The sequence below is a fragment of the Thermobia domestica genome, chromosome 2 (assembly GCF_964235325.1).
Source record: "Thermobia domestica chromosome 2, izTheDome1.hap1.1, whole genome shotgun sequence".
In the NCBI taxonomy this organism is placed as follows: domain Eukaryota; kingdom Metazoa; phylum Arthropoda; class Insecta; order Zygentoma; family Lepismatidae; genus Thermobia; species Thermobia domestica.
Genome location: NC_137455.1, coordinates 257,601,390 through 257,613,810, shown reverse-complemented (window position 1 = coordinate 257,613,810; position 12,421 = coordinate 257,601,390). Strand labels below are relative to the sequence as shown.

At 36.2% G+C, this 12,421-nt stretch overlaps 1 protein-coding gene across 6 annotated transcripts in view; it reads right to left on the bottom strand.

The window, feature by feature from the left end:
• Positions 1-12,421, bottom strand: part of Mef2 (myocyte enhancer factor 2) — a 213,747-nt gene that overhangs the window by 167,013 nt on the left and 34,313 nt on the right. Inside the window, exon 1 of one of the 6 annotated variants that reach the window (XM_081748616.1) lies at positions 9,935-9,947. The exons of 4 other annotated variants lie outside the window; for them this stretch is intronic. The gene's annotated coding sequence lies outside the window, so the exon portion shown is untranslated. Of the gene's footprint in view, positions 1-370; positions 393-9,934; positions 9,948-12,421 lie in introns of those variants that run through there. One more of the 6 variants, XM_081748618.1, reaches the window with a different exon arrangement.

Here is a 12,421-nt window from a genome sequence, read left to right as displayed (position 1 = left end):
GAGAAGCCTTTTGATGCTAATCAGAATAGCTGCAACAAAATTTTCCAGATTGATATACCTGGATTTTAACTCGAGATCTCGGCTTTTAGGTAAACTAAATAATTTACTTATTATATACATTTCAACTGAAATTATTTTTGAATGACGCCAAAAGCAATAATTTTTCTATATTAAGACAATCAAAACTATACTTCATGTAAAACAATAACGTTAAAAAATAGGTGTTACTACATTTGTTAGAAACAGCTTTTAGTCATATAAAATGCTTTTAAAGTATTACTCAATTTCAAAAGAAACGAAAATGTTCATGTGTGTGTGTGTGTGAAGATACAAACTCGTTTATAAAAACAACAGTGCATTACTTCCGTACCATAGTATATCTTCCGGCTCGTAACGTGCGCAAATCCAATGCGCCAGCGCTGGAGTAATCCTTCCTCATGAAGATTTGTACGAACTTCCTCACTTTCGTTTAGCACACGCGTCTGCTGATCGGACACACTGGCGCATCAATTATTATTATTTTCTTTTTATCCACTGACAACGTATTTGGTTGTAACACTATCACCTAGTGATTTAGTAACTTCGTAAATTCTTCAGATACGTTAAACACTATAATCAACACACTTTAATTCTTTATAAGATTTTGTATGTCATTATAAATGTGCACAATGTAATTATCGCAAGTATCTCTCAACAAAAGTAATCACAACATATGATGATCCTTTCCGTTCCAAAGCTAAAACACCACTAACTTCTGTAGCTGCTTCTTACACGTTTTATTTCAGTACTCACTCGTCCGTTCGAGTATTTTTGAACCAAGGGAGGTTAACATAGCACATCTCCCTGAAATATCCACCACGGCATGGGACCCCCTCTCTTCAACTTCCAAACTTACCAAAAGGACCCGCGCCAGTCAAGTTGGATACCAGAGCTATGTTTGTATACAAAACTCACGCCTCCAACACCAAAAGTTCCAAATTTTACCATCCCTTCATAGACAATGAGAAAAAAGCCGCCTATTAAAATAGCCCAGAGCAAGCTGTGTGTACATAACTTCTATATTTTTAATTTACTGGGTATCGAGTGTGGGGCGCGCTTGTGACCGAAATATCTGTCCGTAAAATTAGTCTGCACTCGAAAAAGCTTTGCTTCGTCACAAAGAGCTAAAATTGTTTCGTTCCAAAAAAGAAACTAAGAATGTTCTCCAGATGATAAATACCTTTCCAACTTGCATAATTAAACAAAAGGTTTTAAAGCCAACGAAGTTCCAACAACCGGCCTAAAGAAAGAAAGAAAAATAAGACTAATATCTGCGTTGTTCTTTTCAATGTAATTTGTTTATTATAAAATTTCATTATGTACGCAATTACTTTCAAACACTATTCAACAGTTCCATTGACACTGTACTGATGAAACTGGTAACCACCTGAAGGAAATTTCTAACCACATTTCCAAGAATATAGCTGTCTCAAATTCACAATGAAACGTTATCATCAAAATGCTAATAAAGTTCGTAAAAGATGTATTTGATTAAGAAAACTAAGCCTGTACTTACGTTATACACTGTAAAAAGGTAACTGATCTGTGGAAACAGAATTACGGGTGGCTGATGCACCATCATTACCAGTTCCTATTCTAAGTTACCCGTTTGTCACTTTTATTGTTCCTATTTACAACTGACAGTGTTAAACTGCCAATTTATAAACAGTACGGATTACAAAATTTGGAAACTAAAATGCAAATATGTCTGCTAGTAAATGTCAAATTAAATGAAATCTTCTTGCGTCCTACGTTATGTCCTGTAGATTAAAGGAGACGCATGATTAATGAAAGTATTGGAGAATGAGAACATGGGAGGAAACGAGAGACTCCCGAGGAAATCCATGCACACAACCTAACATATGAACATAATCGACTAACCAACCAGCACTCCGATAGTAAATAACACACATTTCTATCAGTAATAAAGATATATACGCTCATAAATTTCATGTCTACATAACAAATAATAATAATAATAATAATAATAATAATAATAAATTGAAGTACCCAAATCTAATGCTTATATATAAACACGAATAACATTGAAAGAAAGAAAACAAAAAGAAATTTACAAGAAATAACATGTTACTTTTTCTTCTGAAATTTTAAACAGGGGGATCAGACACTTCAGAACATTATCTTGTGACAAGTTCGGGATTTGATCCTTGACAATATTCTTTTGTTCATTTCTGTGAAATTCAAACTAGTGCTTTAAATAAGGTTCGGTCAGCTTTTTTCAGTATCTTATTTCATCCCTCTCCCAACTGTGGTCTCTTAGAAATGTCTCATCTCCGAGTCTGCCGTACATCATCGTAGAAGGAAATATTTCAGATATACTGATACTTAACAAGAGTCAGAAAAATGTTTGTTGAAGTTTAGTATTCTTTTTCAGCACCTAGGCTATTTCAGGTGTGGACCTATACTTTAAGGTGCAATCCGAACCACGGTAATGCGTTCAAATGTTAATGTTTTCCCACCAGGATCGACCCCGGGATACGTAAACTAAAAGCGCATACTATAGACACAACACCAGGCAGTCAGAAAACAAAGAACAATCTTTAACGCTACAGTTCGTGACGGGCATAGCACAAACCACATAATAAGATAAGCTTTTAGAAACATTTCGTTTTAACGTCACTCAGACAGACTGAAAAATCTAAGAAAAAAATATGTCTGAACTTCTACACTAAGGCATTTTCATTTTTAAGATCCTGATGCGAAATACACAACTTCTAATTAGACAAACGTTTGTCCCTTACTCAAATTTTCAATACCTTCAAATATATTCGAATCCTAAGCCATTTGGGTTTTGGTGGACATCGTGTCCGTGGATTTCTCGGAGTTTCCCAGTTCCCCACTACATTCTCATTCCACCAATTCTTTCATATTCATTCTGTTTCATTAGTCGTCCATCTCTTTAAAGCTTTAGAATACTCGCGGGACTAGGCACGTATGTAGGAATTTATCTCAGAAGGGGTCCAAATTCAATATGAGGATAAATTATGTTAAAATGTTTAAAATTACCCGTAATACTAAAGTAAATTTACAGAGAAGTCGGGATTTCGGGAAGACCAGAATCCAACCCCTGCGTACGTCCCTGCATAAGACATGAAACTAGAAATTTCATTTCGAACATTTCATGTCCTCGATGTCAATTCTTCATGTACAATTTAAAAATTTCGAAACTTTTTGTTGAATAATATACTGTATTGCTATATAGGTACTTAACAGTTTTCAGGAATATTGAAATCTAAGGTTTAGGAAGCGGTAGCTTACAAACAACGAAGGAACAAGCAGACGTTTACGATTGTCTATTTCTTTTATTTAATAGTAATGATATTAGATATGATTTTATTTCCTATCTCTCCAATTTTCAGAACTAGAAACATTTTGAATTTCCGAAAGTACAGTACTTCGAAATATCGAAGTCTTTTATAAACATATGAGAAAGTTCTTAAAACGGTACTTATAATTCGCTTAGTTTTGATGTTTCTCTTTTTTACGTTAAATTCACACAATTATGCTAACTTATTGAAAATAATTACAATATCAGTTACAATACACTCAATGGAGTTGAAAATTTCAGGTTCTAATTTTTACGCGCCCATAATCTAATCTCCACCAGAGAAATCAACATCTTTCAGACGAAACATTGGATGTTTCATGTGGGTACATATGAATACACATTTGATCGTAATTCGACCATCACTAGATACAGCATTGAAAGACGTAACTTTTGCATGTTTTGTAGTACTCATTTATAGACCTCGACGACAAATATTGATTAATTTCAAGACAATAATAATAAAGTGCAGATAAGTGCGAAGCAAACCCAAGAATTGGTTACAACCGAGTGTAACAAATATGATTAGTGACTCCATAAAGAAAAAATCAGATTCGCGAACCTCGGCTCGCGAGCTCGGATTCACCGCTCAACCGAGCTCACTGACTGCGCATGCCCCACTGAGATTAACAACCCCAATACAGAACTCAATCTCTGCCTCCTCACTCTCGCGGATATTTCTTTCCTGAAAATATACTCTTTTTCTATGTCACTTGAAAATACCTCACACCTACAGAATTCAGTTCTCCGTATGACACATTGTCATGACAACAAATGTATTCGATGTTTCTCGTGTTCCAGAAATTTCAATCGCATTCACACTGTACGACATGACGTATACAGCCAGGATGGTATATCCGTGTTCATCTTCATCGAGCACGTGCACATACGATCAGCACACGTGATCACAAACACCAACCGTATCACATCTATTATTAATAAAACGCAACAGACATTGCATAGCAGAATGTCAATTTTCCAGTTGACTTTCTTCGACGCCTCCTCAAATCATCTCAAACACAATACAAGATATCAAACGAGATTACAAATCTAGTTTTAGCTAACAAAATGTTATGAATAGCATGACGATATAAATTCAAGTTCTTTACTATTCCACGTAAACTATCTTGCTTTCTCCATTCACATTTAAAAAATTATCATTTTTCCTCAATGAAGTATTTAAGTGTTATGATCCTCATTGAGAGTTTATTATTATTTCTCATACACAATATAAAAACAGATATAATAATACAATTCATATTGATTCTTCATTTACTAATTCCTGCTCCAATTTTTACGTATTGGCCTAGGTAAATTAGCTTTATCAGTGGAACAAATTCGGAACAAGCTGATTTTTGGCACACACGTTCAGAATAACATTAGAAACAATACTGGAGAGTTCAATTGATGTCAATAGTGTGAAACCTGAGAAATCGCCGCCATCTTGTAGAAACAGTTTTCGGCCACATTTTTCTTCACATTTTTTTTTTTTTTTTTTGTGTGTGTGTGTGTGTTAGAACTATGCAAGATACACAAAATGGATTTTTCTTTTAGAGCATTAAATTTCCAATAAATTGAAGAAAATTGCAATTTTCTAAAGCAGTCGTTTCTAACAGGTTGTTTGCGGACCCGTAGCGGTCAGTAGACATTTACTACAGGACACGCAATTTATAGTCGAGAAAGAGTTTTATCTTAAACTAGCCTTCAGCAAACATTATCATTTTTAAAATTTGTAACAGTACTTTGTCTAAACATATTTAATTGGTGACAGGACACATTCAGTCTTTTTTTAATTGGAATATCAATTACGATTTTTAAGACTTTGGTTTTTCGGGGTATCATTCACGATGACGATAAATAAAATCCTCCAAAAGTTGTTGGAAACCATTATTCTAAAACAACTCGTTTCTATTTTTCTTTTCCGGGCCATTTTCTTTTTTAAATTTTGATTTTTTTATTTTATATTTTTATATAATCTTAAAAACATCTTTACTAAGAGAGTATTACGTTATATATTTACTCGATCTTCAAAATTATCAGACGAATTTAAAAGAAACTAAATATAATTTGCTTACCATTCTTAATGAGTTGGCAGGATCGAACTCAGGAAGGCTAACTTCATGTAACATTCCTTATCCATTATATCTTTACCTAAATGTCCCGGCTGTTCGAAATCCTCTCTTGTTAATTTTTCGACAGCCATTCTGTCTGTGACATTGAAACTCTGCTACCAGAAGTTCACAGCTCTACATTTTCAGGTTCTCTTATGTTTTTTATCTTCATCATCATGTTCTTCAACTTCATGAACCATGATTTCTTCTTCAGTTGACGAAGTGGGTGGCGAGTTGTGACATTCTATCCTCTACAGTGAGAGCATACAATAGATCATGGAAGACCTGCATTTTTGCATCTGCAACTTAAATAGCAAGCCTTTTGACATTTACATACTATTAGCTTCAAGAGGGTTCCGAGAACGGATAGTTTAAGTGTGGTGACTGGAACCAAAGAAATTCCACCTTCTTTCTGCCAACCCCATTTTTCTGCTGGTAACACATTGCCTTTTCATAGTTGCACTTCATGAAACAGTCTGCATAGGTGATGTTGGGCAGCCTCTGTTATTGGAGGAAGACAAGCCAAGTTAACTTCTGTTTTGGTTTTAGAAACGAGTTGACAGAATTTAGTCTCTCTCAAGATATTTAAAAAGAAAATCTCTGTCTCTGTAGCTCCGTAGACTCGAAGAGGATTTTTTCTCCCTCAGTCAGTAATGTAGATGCTTGTGCTGATGGATCATTGAAAACTGAAACTGCATTTTGAAGCACGGTTCATAGTATCTCTCGAGTGTACGGTAAGTCTGAGTACGTAATCATGAACGGGAAGCAAATGACAGCCGAACAGTCCAAGGCTGTCCGCGAGCGGCTTATCCAATTCTACGAGAACCAGTGCTCGCGTGACTTTACGGCTGCTTTAAACCACTTTATGTGTGAATACACTTATAGTACTGTGCATAGAATGTTGAAAAATTATGTGGAGACTGGTGAAGCATCCAGAAAGAAGAAATCTGGTCGTCCAATTTCAAAATGTACACAAAAAGTGAAAAGTGCGATTAGACGAGAACTTTTGAAGAACCCTAACTTGTCAAACCGTGTTTGACGAAAATATCAAATTTCTGAATTCAGTGTAAGGAAGATCAAGAAAGAACACGGATTCAAGGTTGAAACATGTAAAAGTGCACCCTTTTATACCGAAGAACAGAGGAAGCGCGCTAAGATCAACTGCCGCAAACTCTCCGACAAGCAGTTCGCGAACAAGATTGTGATCATGGATGATGAAACTTACTGTTACTAAAATTTAGCGTTGGCGTCTGTTTTCAAGTATGTATCATACATTGACAAACGTCAAGTTAGTCCTAGCAAGTTCGTAAAACCTAAAGACAGGTATGCGAAAAAGTTTCTGATCTGGCAAGCGATCGCGGCAAACGGAAAAGTTTCGCCTGCAGTTGTTCAAAGTGGGACAATCAACGGTGACCGCTATTTAGAGTGTTTTGAAAAGGTTTTGATTCCATGGATACAAAAAGAATTCACCGGACATGATATTGCGTTTTGGCCCGATATGGCGTCCTCGAATTATATGGAAAAAGTGCGACGCGCTTACTGACGCTGGTATCGAGCTTGTCGGCAAAAACGAGAACGTGCCAAAAGTTCCCATTGAGCGTTTTTGGGCTCTAGTTAAACGCGAAATGGCTAAAAAGCATACTTTCATCAAAGATGTGAAAGACATGCAAAAAGTCGGAAATTGCAAAAGTGGCAAAAAGTAGCGGGCAAGCGCTTTTCAGGAAGTTCCGGATCAAGCTTCGAGAAATCAGTCACAAGGTTATCTACAACGTCAAATAGCAAACTAGTTCTATTTTCAGTTATTTGTTTATTATATTAAAATGTGTTTTGATTTTTCAAGAAATGAAAAAGTTATTACAAAAATTCAAAGTTCCCTTAACTTAAATCGCACTCCTTATTTTCTTTATCGTTGGTTTCTTACAGTGGCGGCTCGTGGTTTGAATTTTAGGTGGTGCACAATATATGATCTCGTTTTTTCATTATTGTTAATATTATTATAAATAATAATAGTATAAACAATAATAGCTATTTCTTCATGGTATATTTCTAACATGCAATGGAAAAGCTCATTTTGTATGATTTTTGACGTACCCTTAAAAATTATTGCGTTTTCTAATGACTCTTGAGAACACTGTTAAGTTCAGCGCTGAAATTAATTAATCCACTAAACACGCATGGATTTGAAAAAGAGTTTGTTTCATCATGTCCTCTTATAAGCCACTTAGAAAACGCCACAAACCCGAATTGATGATTATATTGAGCACGTACCTGTTTTGCGTCACTTTTTGATTGTGATTCTGAATGGACCGCCTATAACCAGCATCAAGTTGAGCAGCAATATTCATATTCCCCAGCACAGTGACATTAACATGTTTTATATGAGCTGACGAATTTTCTTTTTTTTTTTTTTTTTTTGGCAGATGCTGGATATCCACAACACTTTTTTTTTTTTTACTGTATGCATCTTCCCCCGCCCCGAACAAAAAACACGGAAAACAAAACAAAACATTTTAAATTTCACATCCACATAACCACTTATGTTGTTCGTACAAATTGAGATTAAACTTCCTTGTAGATGTTTGTTTCTGAGTTTGCGTTATATTGAGAGTCGGAATCGGTCCTCCGATATTTTTCACAAGTAGTTTTGTTTCTTGGACAGAACTAAACAGTGTTTTGGATGTGTTACAGAATTGAATTTTTTTAAATAAAATACAAGAAGTACATCAATTCCTGCATAAAATGAACTCAATAATGTTATACATGTTACGTTTATAAACTTTTTTTTCTTTTTTAATGAAAATGAAGAGATTTTATAAGTTTTGTTCTGGTCACACTTTTTATGACGCTTGCATTGGATATCATGACTCAAGATGATCTCCGTACAGAAAAAGGCGCGATACTATTTGCTCTAGTTTCCGGAATGAACATCTTTTGTTTCGGTACAACGAAAGTGAGGAACAACGTATGAGAAACCTCCTTCAGCAGTGACAAGTATCCAGAAAGTATGAAAAGTTCAGGACTATGGGAAGTATGTTAGATTTACCACGCAGTGGAAGACCCACAACGAGTATTGATGTGTACAAGAGAGCATTGAACGGAGTTCAATGACATCGCTTACAGCAAGCTAATTGGAGATGTTAAGGACACACTACAGAAGATCGTACGTAAGAAGGCGCATATACTCAGTCAGGCAGCCCTGCAAGTTAAAATCCGTACACGAACTAACAGATGTTTCATGTTTCCAAGTAAAGCGAACAGGCACAACTGCCGAATTTGGAAGGCTGAAAATTCACATGAACTCCAGGTGCATACGCGGAATAGTCCCAAAGTCAATTTGAGGTGCGAAGTTTCAACACACTACATCATTGGCCAATTCTTCTTCGAGAAACGTACGGTGGCGACGGCTATCTAAACATGCTACAGACATGCCTTATGCCAAATCCTTAGAGATCAGGCATCATCAATGAGGTGCACATACAACAAGATAAGGCACCGCCACATCATGCCCTTAATAAAATTCTTAATGGACGACTTCGAGAGATGGATTGGTCGCAGAAGATCCACACCTTATCCTGCAAGATTATCAGATCTAACACTCTGTAATTACTACTTTGAAGATATGAAAGTCCAAGGTATATGCACAGAAACTAATCTGGTTGACCTGAAGGGTTACGGAATTCTGAATATCTAGGAAGACCATAGCCACCACGCAATTCTCGGTTTTAGGATTAGACGTAAATGATGTAAATTAGATGGTTTGGCAAAGAGTTCAGTTGATTTTGAGTTTAACGTCCCTTTAAGCAGCGAGGCTATATGAAACGGGACCTACTGATTAATGTGGAATCCAAACCACACGAGGTTTGGCGAAGAATTTCAACAAGCAGAACGTAAAGCCTAAACCTTACTGTAAATACCACAAAATTTTGTGTTAACCCTTTTAGGATTTATGGTATATGTTTATATCATGGCGGAGTATCGTCTTTGACCGCTTATTTACGATAACAGGTATTTAAGCCATTATTATTATTATTGGTCAAGGATGGACCAAAGAACACCCTAGATGTGTTTTGGAACCAGATGGTCAACTCTGCGGCGCCAGGTAGGGAAGTCACTTTTTTCTTCCTTAAGGCAAATTAAAAAAAAAAAATCACGCCTCTAGTTTTCAAGATATCAAATTGAAACTTTGGATACGGATTGTAACTTTGGGCATTTCTCAATTTTTTTGAGACCCCTACGTCAAACAGGGGCCGAGCCCGAGGGACACAAGTGTTCCGAGGGGATTTTTCAGAAAAAAAAATCCATTTTTCTTGGTTCAGATGTATGATATGGTCATGTGAGTGGCATCAAAAATGATTTGATCTATCAAGTAGATTTTGCGTGATAATGTTACTTTCACATTTGGTATATTTTTTGTATAATAAAGTAATGAAGAACTTACCTTAACTAAGCTGGTGTTAACAAGTGCATGTTGAAAAACTGCAAACCAAAATTTTCATAACTAATATATGTGCGCGCTACCGCTGGAAAGGGGTTGTTATGGTGAAGAAAATTACGTTTGAACAATGACTCTAGGTCACATAGAAATGAGGCAGTAAATTTTTATAGTATAAAGGGCCTAAATTCAGACTTGCAACAATTTTTTCCGCCCTTTGTTTTAAGATAACACATTGAAATTTTGCACACGTATTATATAAATAACGTTTTTTTTTTTGTAAAAAAAAAAATCAGAACTCTACGTGAACCCAGGCCCGGGCCAGAGGGCAGTGTTTTGGTGCGAATTTCAAAAAATACGGGTTCTCCCGAATTTTCCGGTTGTGTATGAAACGGACATGTGAGTGGTACTGTTGAAAAGGGCTCGTTATACTGCAGAAAGTGGTATTTGAACCATGACTAGGTCAAATAGTGATGATGCAGTTCATTTTTGAAGTATATATATATATATATATATATATATATATATATATATATAAAGTACGTTAGAAAAATTATATGACTGATCTTGCACTAACTAAAGTTTTAATGTTTTTCAAACAACAATGTTATCCCCTTCAAAGTAGTTTCCTTGGGCAGCTATACACCGGCGGAGTCGTTGTTCCCACTCTTGGCAGCAGCGCTGGAAGTCTTCAACTGGTATGGCTTTGAATGGTCGGTCACAGTCTTTTGAATGTTCTCCAGACTTTAAAAAAAAAATGACGTCCTTTTAGGACATGTTTCAATTTCGGAAAAAAGGAAAAGGTCACAAGGATTCAAATCAGGTGAATAGGGGGGTTGAGGAACAACAGTAATGTGTTTTGGGGTCAAAAATTCACTGATGGAAATGGCCATGTGACAAGAGACATTGATTCGTGTGAGACCAGACATTGCAGACAAGTGGGTGTTGCATCATGACACTCTATTCCTGAGCCTTTCAAGGACACTTTTATAAAACACTTGGGTGGTTTGTCCTGGTGGAACAAATTCTTTGTGCACGATACCATTACTGTTAAAAAAAAAAAAAAATCAGCATCGTCTTGATCTTTGATTTGTTCATTCGACATTTCTTCGGCCCAGGAGATGACGGAGTGTGCCACTCTTCACTATGCCGCTTTGTTTCAGGAACGTACTCAAATATCCAGGATTCATCACCTGTGATCACACAATTGAAGAATTCTTGGTCATTGGCAATCCTTTCAAGAAGATCAACGCACAAGTTTTTTCGATTGTCCTTCTGTTCAGTTGTGAGTTTTTTGGCACAAATCTTTCGCATGTTCAAATCGTCTGTCAAAATTTGATGTGCAGTGAAAGTGTTTAAATTAACTGTTCACTCATCATCTTTATTGTTAAACGACGGTCTGATCTCACAAGAGCCCTAACACGTTCAACGTTTTCGTCAGTTTGTGAAGTTGAAGGTCTCCCTCAGCGAGGTTTATCTTCAAAGTGTTCTCGGGCTTCCAAAAATGATTTGTGCCAGCGGAAAACTTATGCTTTTGATAAGCAATGTTCCCCATAGGCCTGTTTCAACTTTTCAAAAGTCACACTCGCGGATTCATCAAGTTTAACACAAAACTTTATTGCACAACGTTGCTCTAAATTCCGATGCTCCATTTCTGTAACACACAACAAAAACAACTTCACTAATGGCGTTGTCAAAACTAATGTGTTAGCTGTACGGAGTTGTAACTCGAACTGAGGAAGTGGAAGGGATAAACAAACCGGTCTAGCACAGGCCGGTAGACACAACGTTGCCAGATCGCCGGCAGTTTTGTCAGTCTCATTACTTTTCTCACACAAGTAGTATATATATATATATATGAACATGGGTCATCTTCAGACTTTCAAAAATTTCTCCCGGCCTTAGTTTTCAAGATACAAGATTGAAATTTTGCACACGTATTATCAAAAATCTCCCGGATTTCCCGATTTTCCCGTTTCTGGTGTATAATACGGACAAGAGAGTAGTACTGTTGAAAAGTATGCTTTATCCTGAAAATAAAAACGAGGTATGAACCATGATCCTACGATAAATAGTACGGAAGCAGTAGCTGTTTGAGTGAAAGTCTAAAATTTACCTCAAAAAGAGGAAATCCTAAAAGGGTTAATAAATTTAATAGTCTTTAAGTTATAGATTTTTAGTTTTCTGCAGGATCTAATGGACTCCCTTTTTCGGAACATTACAAAAAAATTGAACAAGTGAGAAGATAACTATGAATGGCTATTAACAGTTTCGAGTATGTGGCTCATTACAAATGACTCACTGGGTTTTACAATACTGTCAAAAGCAGTAACAGTAAAAATTTCTCCATCTCCCATCTTTCCCTTTCAGGGTGGAATTTCAAAACATTCGACATAGAACAAGCCTCTCTCAAGTCGCGCCATATTGTATCAAAAATGATTTGATCTATTAAGTAGATTTTGCGTGATAATGTTACTTTCACATTTATATATA